The following is a 13,570-nucleotide window of genomic DNA, read 5'->3' on the forward strand; positions in this document are numbered from 1 at the left end:
TCAGGAACAGACCTTCAAACACAGGCACACACACTGACAGATTCGTGCGCATACACGCAGAGACACACTGGGGATTCACTTGGTCATGTCCTTGTCCCTGGGTTTATGTCTCCCTTCAGTCCTTGCCCGACAGCCCCAATGCTACACTGCAGGAGTGCTGCTCTGTCATCGAATGGAGGTGCAGTAAGCCCACGATTGCTCAGAGGTTAAGTGCTGTGGCCCACGTTCAGCACCCCCAACCTGAACCCTTCACCCCGCGCGACGAGTGAAATGCTGTCAAGACGAGAAAGCTGTGAAGGAAAGAGGAAGTGATGCAGGAAACCCTCAGCAGGGTTAGGCAGCAGCATCTGTCAACGTGCAGGCCAAGAAACTCCCGAGCACATTGCCGGCTGCAAAGCAGACTGATAGAAACTCTACAGTGTGAAAGCAGGCCATTCAGCCCGTCGAGTCCACGCCAACCTTCTGAATAACATCCCACCCATCCCCCTACCCTGTATTTCCCATGGCTAACCCACCCAGCCTGCACACTATGGGACAATTTAGCATGGCCAATCCACCCTAACTTGCACACCTTTGGACCGTGGGATGAAACCAGAGCACCCGGAGGAAACCCACACAGACACAGGGAGAATGTGCAAACTCCACACAGACAGTCGCCCGAGGGTGGAATTGAACCCGGGTCCCTGGCGCTGTGAGGCAGCAGTGCTAACCACTGAGCCACCGTGCCACCTCCAAAGACTGGGATGCCTGTTCTGGGAGGTGGAGGCAGGGTAGAGACATGATGGAGGTGGATAACATCCTGAGAGGTATAGACAGGGAAGACAGGAAGGAACTTATCCCCGTTGGTGGAGAGACAAACAACTAGTAGGCAAAGATTTAAGCTAATAGGCAGGAGCTTTAGATGGGATGTGAAGGGGATAAGTCTCATGTGGAGGGTGTTGGGAATCTGGAACTCACTACCTGTAAGGCTGAGGGAGGCAGAAACCCTCATCTCATTGAGGAAGTTGAGATGTGCATTTCTGCTGACCAGGCTGTGGGCTAAGGGCTGGGAAATGGGGTCATAATAGTTAGACCAGCACAGGCTCAATGGGCCGAAGGGCCTTATTCTATGCTGCAGACCTCTGCGACTCTAAATGCTTTGGGACTTTTTCTGTCTGTGGAAAGGGGTTTGAGAATACGGTCTTTTTTTTGATGTTTAAAAAGCATGATGTAACCTGAGGTTTCCCCTTCTTGGTTCCCTACCCCACCTGCACAACCACCACACACCCTCACATCTATTCTGCTGATTTCCTGTGACACATCAAGCCCTGTTTGGGGTTATTGCTGTAGGTGGTAGGCAGTGATGAGCAGTGCATGCTGTATGTAACAATATCAACTATGTGATACACACACAGTGTTCTGTGTATTTGTATGTCTCTCTCTCTCTCTCTTTGCGCCTAAGCACCTTCTCCCACGTCCTTACCCCAATCCCACACACCTGCCCTTGTCATCACATGGCTTGCTGCCACAAACAGCCCATTGTTGGCCACAAATGGTCCCCATTAGCCACTACTGATTCTCCCTGACTGACCGTAACCCATTCCTATGTCTCTTTCGCTGAACTCCATCTCCTCCCTGTGTCTGCTCTCCCTGCATTAGAATGGACTGGGTTTTGAAGAAGGCTCACTGGACACATTCCCTCTGTTTCTCTCTCTCTCTCTCTCTCCACAGATGCTGCCAGACCTCCCAGGTTTGCCTGGCACTCAATATTTTTGTTAGACATTGCTCTTTGATGAGCTTGGTGATGAGACTGAATGCTGAGTTATCAGACATGACAGGCATGTGCCAGTCTCAGCCTGCACCGTCACTCAGCAAGCTAAACTTTGAACATATTTTTGCGAACTCTCTCTCTCTGAGAAGCTGCCTGATGGAGAGCACAGGGGCTCTTGCCTGAGCTGAGAAAATCAACACTGTTTCCCTCTTGAAGATTTACAGTCTCTCCAGCATTGCAGTGTTATCAAGAAAGCCACATCCTGTTACAGGACTCAACTAAACAACGGCTGCACTTTCAGACATTCAAAACAAGCCTTGCCACACAAAATACACCCCCATCCACCTTTCTGATGCCTTTCAGTGCGAGTGCAAAATCAATTTCAGGAAAGCATCTGATTTTTCTCATGGCCACCTTGTCTCTCTCTCTCTCTCTGTTTCTCACAAACACACTTGCTCATTTCCACGCACTCATTCTCTCACACACACACATGTACGCACTCACACTCACACACCCACTCAGACACACGCATTCACACTCACAGACACACACACTCACAGACACACACTCACACACACATTCACACTCACACACACGTTCACACTCACACACACACTTACACTCATCCTCAACCTTTCATACACAAGATCAATCTCACACAGATGTGATCACATTCACACACACTCAGTCACTATCACACACACACACACACACACGCTTCCTCTCTCAGACACATGCACGCATGCGTGCGCGCGCACACACACACACACACACACACACACACACACACACACACACACACACACAGTCTTTTTGGAGTGCAGGTCAGAGGAGACAGCAATGAGAAAGGAAAAATAACAACATCTTTTCTACAGCTGTAATCCTCTGCTCAATCATGTCGATGGGATGGAGAAAATGTCAGTGCACAGTTGGTGGCTGTACCCTCCAGTTTCTAATTGCTAATTGCTCCGCATTGTAGCCTGTTAGTTACACTGCAGACTACACAGTATGAAACTGTTCCACATCCCTCCCTCACTTCCACAGACTACAGGCAACAACACACTGCCCACTATTCCATCACTGCTGTCCTTTCCAATGTTGTAAGGCACCGATATCCTCCAGGTAAGGGACAGGTACCATGCCATTTCACACACAGTATCACCCCTTGTCAGAGTGGGGCCAGGAGAGCATCTCAATCCTGTTCAGTCTGCTAAAGGGCAAGCTCGTTAATAGGATGGACAGGGAAAATCCTCTTTAAAGATGCAAAGAAATCTCCTGTCCTGGCAAGTCACGGCTGATCAAGTCTTCCTTATGGAAGCTGTTATTGTCATAGAGGGCACAGCAGTGATAATGTCCAAGGAATCTGTCTGAGTGTTATTAACTGAAGGATAACTGTTAACAAGGATACCAGGAACAGCTCCCTCCTCCTACAGTATAGGTGTCGTGGGATTTCCAAATTTGCCTGAGATGTTTAATCTTTTGGCATACTGAACATTGGAAGTTCAACAAACATCAAGATCGGGTGAGGACATGCTAATGTGGAGAATGTTCTGCAGCTGAACGCGGTGCAATTCCACAGAGACACAAAATGCATTACATTGTGTGTAGCGCACAGGATCAGTTAGGGCAGTGTTAATTCATCCATCCTGAAATTTCTCAACGAAGCCTCGTTCTGTGTGAATAGCACTTGCTAAGACTGGTTGGAAAGTCACCTTGCACTGATTTTCAGCCTGTTCAATATGGGGTTGCTGCTCTCCCCTGCCTTTCGGGAAGAAATCTGTCCCTGACTGTGTCTCACGTGTTCAGGTCCATCATTGATCTTCCTTGAGGGACACGATCAGGTGTGGAATTAGGAGACATTGGCTGAGTTTCTCCTTTTGTGCTTCAATCGGAACCTGGCTATTCCCCGTGAGACTTGACCCTGCTGAATGAGCTCCATCCCCATCAAATGCATCTCCTCGAATCACCTGAAGGTGGCCATTTGGCCCATCGTGTTCCTGCAGCTGGCTAGTAGCCAAGCGGCCTTGTCCCTCTTTGTGCAGTGGCTTTGTAGGTGAAGGTTCTTCCAGAGCACAGGCATTGTTTGTTTGTTTTTCCGTGTTCTGAGGGTTCTGTCTCTCACATGTCGATCCATATCAATCTGACACACACACACACACACACACACACATGCAGAGCTACGGTTTGCCTAGACTCAGAGAGGGAGGAAAGCAAGGGAAGGTAAGCAAGGGAAGGGTAAGTACAGCTGGATGGAACTCAGGGGTTGATGGACCATGTTCTGGCCGAATGGTGGGGACAGACTCGAGGGGCTGAATGGCCAGCTCCTGTTCCTTGAACATTTGTTGCAGACACAGGGCCTGACATTGTCAGATGGATGAGGGATTATAACCTGTCTGTCTGTCTGTCTCCCCTTCCTTTGAGCCCCCACATACACAGAAGCTGAGAGTGGTACACAGCAGAGACAGAGGCTATGTGGCCCATTATCCCTGTGCTAGCTCTTAGCCTCAAGCTGTCATCGAGGCATACAGCACCGAAGCGTGCCGACCCAGTTTGCAAAAACTGAACTGGACCCATTTCCCTGCATTTGGCCCATATCCCTCTGAACCTTTCCTATCCTGTCCAAATGGCTTTTAAATGTGGTAACTGTACTATACAGTGGGACTACTGAGTGGATGCCGGTCCCCTGCTCTTTGTCCCCAGCTCTGGTGGTGAAACATGCTGTTGCAGGTCATTTCCCATGTTTAGTCGCGAATGTTGTGGCTGATTCTGAATCCTGCGATAACCTTTCCTGGCAGGTCACCGAGCGGGTGAAAACATGTCCCTGGGGTTGTTTCCTGGCTGTTGTAACATTGAGCTTCAATCTGTAGCTCCCTGACCGGTTGTGAAAAACCTCTACCTCCTGATTTCATTTCGTTGAGATTGGCTGCATCCTGTTGGACTGTTCACATTTCCTTCAATCCATCTCGCCTGAACGTAGCTCCACAATATTGAAACGTCGAGAATTGGAAGAGGGGCTCGTGAGACTCAAAATATTAACTGCGTCCCCTCTCTCTCTCTCTCTACTGCTAGGACCAGAATGTTGGGTTCCTCCAATACTGAGTCCTGATGAAAGGTCCCAGACCTGAAACATCGACTTTCCTGCTCCTCTGACCTGCTGTGCTCCTCCAGCTCCACATTTTATTCACCCCTACTTCCTCCAATACTTTCTCCTGTTTCTTAAATTTTAAGTGATTGATATCGCTCCTTTACTTGGAGTCAAATGTGCCAAAGGGTTCAGAATCAAATCTAATGTGACCCAGACTGAGTTCAGCCTATTGGAGGGCAGGCAGTGATGGGCTTGATTAAAGAGTAGGTTCAAAGGGGTGGAGGTGCAGAGAGATTTGAACAGGGAATAGCTAAGCTCTGGATTCTGCCTGGAGCAGTGCTTCAAGCTGGAAACGTCCATGAGACCAGCGCTAGGGGAATGATAGACAGGAGAGTTATCGGGCTGCCAGAGAGATACCGGTGGGTGATTCCTCCCAGCGATTGGAACATGAGGGTGAGACTATCCTGAAGGATCACTGTGTTGCCTTGACCAGGAGCAGGGATCAGTGCATTGATGGCGGTGGGAAGGTGCGCTCAGGACTGGCACACAAATTGAACTAGAATGCAGGGCAGCAGAGTATTGCAGCAGCTCAAATTGGCTGAGGTGGAGAGCATTGTGTGGATGCAGGGTGATGTTGGGACAGGAGGCTGAGTAAGGGCCCCAGCCAGTGCTGACTCGCTGTGTCCATTGGATGCCCTTCGCTGCTGGAAATTCACTGTCAGGAACCTGAAGGAGCTTGCTTTCTCTATTTCCTGGTGGCGCTGATGTCTGACTGGCAGCACTCCAAGATGGGAATCAGGGAGCACAGGGCAGGCTCGGAGACGGGATCAGGGAGCACGGAGTGGGCTTGGAGATGGGATCAGGGAGCACAGAGTCAGTCCACTCCAAACGTTCTGCTCTGACCAGTTTCTGTGCCAGGCAGCATTTGTATTACTGCCAAGCTAGTGCCCTAACTGAAATACGCATTGCCAGAGTAAACTGAAACACATGAAGCTCCCACTGACAAGGGAGCAGGGTCTGCCTGAACTTTGAGTTAGTCCCCACCAGAACTACTGATGCATACTCCCCCCAGAGGCTGGTGAGGCTCCAAACTTTAAAATCACTGGGATTAAGATGCCTGGAACATGTTTAACATCAAGTTGAATAAACGTGGAGAGGGAAGGAGTGAGAAAGGGATCAGATATGTCGATAGGGTGAGACAATGAGAGATTAGAAGCAGGCTCATGTGGAGCACCCACACCAGCGACCAACAGATGGGCCGAATGGTCTGCTGGTGCACTCTCTGGCAGCAATAGCTGGCATTTAGGTCTCCCTTATTGACCTGTACACAGAGAAGCAGCACCAAGACAGAGGAAGGTTTGTCAATATTCCTCACAAGGTCATCCCCAACGCTCCTGCTCGGGGAACATTGAGGTGGAGAACAGGGAGAGGGCAGGAAAAGGAGAGTTCAGACCGGGCAAAGAGGTGAGCTTTGAGCTGGGTTTGACAGAGCTTTACACTGGGAACTGTAGACCTACCTGGCTGCCTGAAGTCACTGGCACAAACAATGGATCATGGCAAAGAAAAGGGTGAGGTCAGACACCAGAAATTTGGGAGAGTGAAGCGTCTACAACCCTACAGTGTACTCAGCCAGCAGTATTCAAGATCAGGGCTTGGGAGAGACAGTGGTCATGTCACTGAGCCGGTAATTTTACAGGCCCGCACTAAGGCACTGAGGAAACCAGGTTCAAATCCCACCACGAAAGCAGGTGGAATTCAAGTGAACATTTCCATAAATGGTGCATCATCGTCAACTGTTGATATCTGGGTCACTCTCATCTCCTCCTTTGTTTTTTCCACAGAAAGGGAACATGCCATTCTGACCTCTGTCTGACCACACCCCCCGAACAGCCACAGCAAGACTCTCACTGCTTTGATGAAACGGTTGAGTGAGCCACTCAGTTCAACTGTCAGAGCAAAAAATACTTGCCAAATCTCTCGAGAGAATAAGGGAGAGGTGAACATTAGATCGACAGCGAAGCTTCTGAGAGCAGCAAATAGAATTCCCACCAGACAGACTCCAGGGGAACACCACCACCAGGAAAGTCCAGGATCTGGAGACTGGAGAACCGTAGCCACGTTTGACCACATCCGAATGTTTAAGCAACAAAAGTTTTTCAAATAAAGGTGCAGCTTTCAATATTGGTCATTGGTTATTGTCTCCCCTCCCTACACCTGCAACCTCTCTCTCTATCTCACTTTCTGGTTTGATTTATTGCCTTACATAGACTGGAACTTGCTAGCTCTGAGCCATTGTCACACGCAACTCTCAGAGGGAGAGCACACCCTCATTACTACCTGATGCAGAATTCTGTTCGTTCACCACAACAGAGACACCAATACTTCCCCAGCCCTCTCCAACCCAGTTTCCCCCCAAGGCTGCCTTGTGCCACTCACACAACCATGGGGAATGGGCGGGCACACACGGGCTGTCACAAAATGCTAGGACTTTCAGTCAGGCTGGCACTAGCCCTGAAGTGCATCAAACTCCTGAATGTCACCGCTTCTCCCTGTTCACCTAGACAAGAATACCACTTCAGAGCCGTAGGTCTCTTCGCTTCGTGCTGCTACTCGCTGTAAATGCAGAGGGGAACCCCACACACAGACTGCAAAAAATAATGCGTTCCTTTCTCCAGCAGCGTCAATTCTCCCCACACTCTCTCACACTCACACACACACATACATATACACACAGGTCCACATGTGTACACACACACACAGTCACACATTCTCACATACACATACACATGGACAGATGCACACAAACACATACATAAATACGCAGGACCGCATGTATACACACACACACACACACCTGTATACACACTCATACACACAATCACTCTCACACACTCGCACACACACATGCAGACACACACACACACACATGTACACATGTAAAAACACATACTCTCACATACACAGATACACACACACACACACAAACACACACGTACTTGTACAAACACACATACGGACATACACACACACACGAACTTATACAGACACACACACACGTACTTGTACTGACACACACATGGACTTGTACAGACATAGACACACACACACACACACACACACACACTCACACACGTAAAAACACACATACGGACATACACACACACGAACTTGTACAGACACACACATGGACTTGTACAGACATAGATACACAGAAACACACATACACACACACACACACACACACACACACACACACTCACACACAGAGATCCAGGCAGGAAAGCAGGCTGAAGTTTGGAGATTGACAGACAGAAGCTGGAAGAAGAATCCGTTACTGATAGTTACCTATTCGGCTCACATCTGCTTTCAGGTTGAAGTCCCAAACATTGCGAGGTAGTTTCAGCGACATGATTTTCCTCTTCTGGAAAGATGGCAAAGTGTTCTCTTCGAGTGGCAGGCGGCTGTCTTCAAAGAAGGTTGGTCCACGACTCAGCCTCTGCAGATGCCTACCAGCCCACATCCTTGTTTCTGCGTAAGCCGAATGTGACGAGTTACAAAGCCAGCCAGTCTCCACCCGCAAAGGGAAGGCGCCTGGCCTGCTTCGGCTTTCACTTCGTATTTCGCAACTAGCAAACGAAAAGAAAATTACCCCGACTGGTCGAATGGGTGTGCTGCAACCCAGCTCAGGGTGTTCCTGTCCAACCCCATGTTTTGTGGTCACCCCAGGAAGGGCTCTGCCTGTTCCAGTGCCTTGAGCATGTTGCAAACAGTCAAGAGTCTCCAGTTTGACGTTGCTGCAGAGAGAGTCAGTGGTCATCTCAGCCGCTCTGAGAACGAAGCTTCTGTGTCTTTGGCCAACACATTCAGATCCTGAGTCCACATTGACTGAAGTCTCCGCCTCTCCCTCTCTCTCTGCCTCTCTCTCACAACCCTTTCTCCTCACTCTTCGTCTGACCTTATCAACATTCTGATTGATGTTGGCTGGATCCAACAGGAAACCAAACTCAATAAGGAGGAAAGAGAGAGAGAGAGAGAGAGGCTCAGTGCTACAGCTCCTCCTGAAGGATCATAGAATTCCTACATTGTGGAAGTAGGCCATTCAACCCCTCCATAGAGCATCCCACCCAGATCCACCCCCCCCTCCTTACCCTGTCCCTGTAACACTGTATTTCCTGTGGCTAACCCTCCTAACCTACACATCCCTGAACACTATGGGCAATTTCGCACAGCCAATCCACCCTAACCTGCACATTTTAGGACTGTGGGAGGAAACCGGAGCACATGGAGGAAACCCACACAGACACAGGGAGAATGTGCAAACTCCACACAGACAGTCGCCTGAGGGTGGAATCGAACCTGGGTCCCTGGCGCTGTGAGGCAGCAGCGCTAACCACTGAGACACCCAAGATTTAGGTCAGAAGACATTGATTGGAATGGTTCTTGGAATGAGGAATTCCAGGAACGGGAATAGGCCAGAGTTCTCTTTCGAGCACAAGGGTGGGATTTGAATGAGGGTGAAGATTATACATTGATATAATATTGTAATATAATATCCTATAATATAGTATCGGAAATTGTGTTTCAGATTGTTAGGGGCATGAACAGGGTGATAGGAAGCAGCTGTTCCCCTTAATTGATGGGTAAAGATCAAGGGGGCACACTTTTAAAGTGAAAGGCAGGAGCTTTCGAGGGAACTTGAGGAAAGGTTTTTTCACTCAGGGGGTGCGAGGGGTCTGGAATGGCTGTTGAGGCAGGAAACCCCCTGACCTTTAAAATGTACATGGTTGAGGCCTTGAACTTTGCCTCCAGCAGGCTATTTGTCTGTGATATGGCGATGGTTATCACAGAAAACATTCATAGCGATGGACCTTTGGCAGGAAAGTGTGTGGGGAGCTTTGATGGGGTGAAGGGCCTCGTCACTCCTGTGCGAATCTGTGAGGCGTTGGAACACAGGAAGGAGTGAAGGAGAGAGTGTATGGTTAGAAACTCCTTGCAGTGGCTGAGGACTCCATAAGCACAGCAGCAGAAGTAAGGTGAGCTACTGCACCATCACCTTCTATCGCTGGCACCGCCACTGGCAACATACACTCACTCCAAGAAGGAAGAGAGGGGCAGTTACTTTAGCAATGTGACAGGGTGGGCGTGTAACTAATGGTCAGTATCCCTTTCAGACATATGCTCTTGATCTATTTAAAAGGCATCTGGATGGGTTTATGAATAGGAAGGGTTCAAAGAGGTAAGGGCCAAATGCTGGCAAATGGGACTGGATTAATTAAGACATCTGGTCAGCATGAACAAGTTGGGTCAAAGTGTCTGTTTCCATGCTGTACAGCTCTACGACTCTAAGCACACATATGACACATTGCAGTGTGTGACCCCAAGGTGTTAAAGCTCTCGGACTCCATCTTCACTAGTGGCCACTGGAAACATGGTGACAGTGTGCTGCTATTGGGAACCCAAACAGGTTTGTATCAGGTCAGCCACCTGACAGTGTCCTGTTCATACATAGCACCATATCACCCATATCTGGTTCTTAGGGTTACAGGATAAAGGAGGCAGGTCATCAATTTCAGTCTTTGACACTGAGACTGATGGGTGCCCCCAACCGACAACAAGATGCATTTCTGAAGCACCACCTGAAGTAGAAGGCCCCAGACGTTGGACTCAGCCGCCTAGCTTTGGAAACAGACATCAGTTGATTATTGGCCTCAACTTCCAGCTCTCGGCTGTGACCCTCTCTCCTGAGCCCCGTTTGGATCTTGCCCACAAGGATCTCCCTCGATAAAGACCATGGTTGCCTTTGGCCTGATGACTTTGTCAGGCGTTATGAAGGCCGTGTTTTCATAGGCAGTGGGATCTCACCTGGAAGAATCTGCTCTCCACCCTGACCAAATTACAGGAGGGACACAGCATTCCTGAACCCTCAATGGGAGTCAGTTTGTGGAAGAGGAGAAACTCTGTGAATCCCTTGTAGCACTCAGGGAATGTCACTGCTTCTGTCTGTGCAGCAAACTCCCTTCCAATCCCAGCACCAACATTATGCTCATTACCCCCAAACTGGAACCCAATGGATCATAGAATCCATCAAATCTTATTGTAGAGGAGGCCATTCAACCCATTGTGATTGTATCAGCTCCTGAAAGAACTATCCAGTTAGTCCAATTCTCCAGCCCTATCTCCGCAGCTGTCTAAATTCATTCCTTTCAAAACCTCCTCTGGAATCTCCCAGGCAGTGCATCTCAAATCCTAACAACTCCCTGGGTAAAGAAGTTTCTTTTCACCTCACTCCTAGCTCTCTTGCTGACAATCTTTACATTGTGAGCCCTCATTATAGACAAGGCCTTTTACAAGGTGCCACACAGGAGGCTGCTGAGTAAGATATGGGCCCATGGTGTTAGAGAGAAGGCACTAGCATGGATAAAAGATTGGACCTCTGGCAGAAAGCAGAGAGTGGGGTTAAAAGGGTCTTTCTCAGGATGGCAGCGGGTGACAAGTGGTGTTCCGCAAGGTTCAGTGTTGGCACCACAACTTTTCACTTTATACATTAATGATCTAGATGAAGGAACTGTGGACATTCTGGCTAGGTTTGCAGGCGATACAAAGACAGGTAGAGGAAGTAGTACTGTGGAGACGAGGAGGCTGCAGAAGGAGTTGGACAGATTAGGACAGTGGGCAAAGAAGTGGCAGATGGGAACAACGTGGGAAAGTGTGAGGTCATGCACTTCGGTAAGAAAAATAAAAGCAAGGACTATTTTCTAAATGGGGAGGAAATTCAGAAGTCTGAAGTGCAAAGAGACTTGGGAGTTCTAGTCCAGGATTCTCTCAAGGTAAACTTGCAGGTTGAGTCAGTAGTCAGGAAGGCAAATGCAATGTTGGCATTTATTTTGAGAGGACTTGAATATAAAAGCAGGGATGTACTACTGAGGCTTTATAAGGCCCTGGTCAAGCCACATTTGGAGTATTGTGTGCAGTTTTGGGCCCCATATCTCAGGAAGGATGTACTGGCCCTGGAGAGGGTTCAGAGGAGGTTCACAAGAATGGTCCCAGGAATGAAAAGCTTAACACATGAGGAACTTTTAAGGACTCTGTGTCTATACTCGATGGAGTTTAGAAGGATGAGGGGGGGATCTAATTGAAACTTACTGAATACTGATGTTTCCATTGGTAGGAGAGACTAGGAACTGAGGGCACAGCCTTAGAGTAAAGGGAAGACCTTTTAGAACGGAGATGAGGAGAAACTACTTCAGCCAGAGAGTGGTGAATCTATGGAATTCAACGCCACAGAAGGCTGTGGGGGCCAGGTCATTGAGTACATTTAAGACTGAGATAGATAGCTTCGTGATTATCAAGGGGATCAAGGGATACGGGGAGAAAGCGGGAGAATGGGGTTGAGGAACTTATCAGCCATGATTGAATGGCGGCGCAGACTCGATGGGCCGAATGGCCTAACTTCTGCTCCTATGTCTTACGGACTATGGTCTTATGGAAACACAACATCCTTCTTTACTCTGTCAAAATTGTTCATAATTTTGAACACCTCAATAACATTACCTCTTAATCTTCTTTGAGAATAAGCCCAATCTCTCTAATCTTTCCTTGTGTCCAAAATACCTCATGCCTGGTCTCATTCTACTATTTGCACTCTCTCCAGACCTTTGACATCCTTCATTAAATAAGGTGCTCAGAACTGAACACAACACTCCAAATGTGGTCTGACCAATGATGTGTAGAGGTGCAGCATCACTTCCTTCCTTTTATACTCTATGCTTCTATTTATAAACACAAGGATCCTATCAGCCTTCTTAACAACTGTTCCAACTTGCCTGGCCACCTTTGGGGAATTATGCATGTGAACCCCAAGCTCCTGTACTCCCCTCAGTGTTGTACCACTGAGCCTGTATTCTCTGTCCAAGTTTCTTCTACCCAAATGCATTACCTCACATTTCTCTGCATCGAAATTCCTCTGCCAGGTGTCTGACCCTCTGAACGTCCCTCTGAAGTCGTCAGTGTCATCCTGACAATTCATTTTTCTCCCTAGCTTAGGATCACCTGCCAGTTTACAGATTTTGCCCTCAACAAACAATTGCAGGGCAATTCCATCACGTCGTTTTGCAGTCAGCCTGCAATGGGGAGACAGAAATCCCTTGTGTTCAGAGTCTGGTGTCTCTCTCTCTCTCTATCTCTGTTTTATGTCCTTCCCCCCTGTCTTTTGCCATTCGAAATTCTGGCCCACAGTTAGTAGTGAGCAACATCTACTGGTGCATTTATGGTCTTGTGTTACAGTGCATTCCAACCATTGGAACAAGCACGGGGACAGACCAAACAGGAGGAGATACAGGCCATTCAGCCCCTCCAACATTCAATAAGATCATGGCTGATCTGCTTATGTTGCAAATTCCACATTCTCATCTTTCCACAACTCCCCCCCCGCCCGATAACCTTTGACTCCCCTGCCTCTCAGGAATCCACCCACGTTTGCCCGAAAAATATTTGATGACCCCATCTCCACGGCCTTCTGAGCCAGAGAGTTCCAGAGTCTCAGAACCCTCTGGGAGAAAAAACATTCTCCTCGTCTCTCTCCTACTTTTAAACACATGTCCCCGAGTTCCCACAAGAGGGAAGGTCCTTCCCTCTTCTCCTTTGTGAGGACTGTTCAGGCTGTTATCGTGCTTCGTAGTTTGGGAATTTGAAATCTATCGATGGCACATGGGGTAATGGGGATTGGGTAATGGGTA

Source organism: Rhincodon typus, chromosome 40 (assembly GCF_021869965.1).
Source record: "Rhincodon typus isolate 14 chromosome 40, sRhiTyp1.1, whole genome shotgun sequence".
Taxonomy (NCBI): domain Eukaryota; kingdom Metazoa; phylum Chordata; class Chondrichthyes; order Orectolobiformes; family Rhincodontidae; genus Rhincodon; species Rhincodon typus.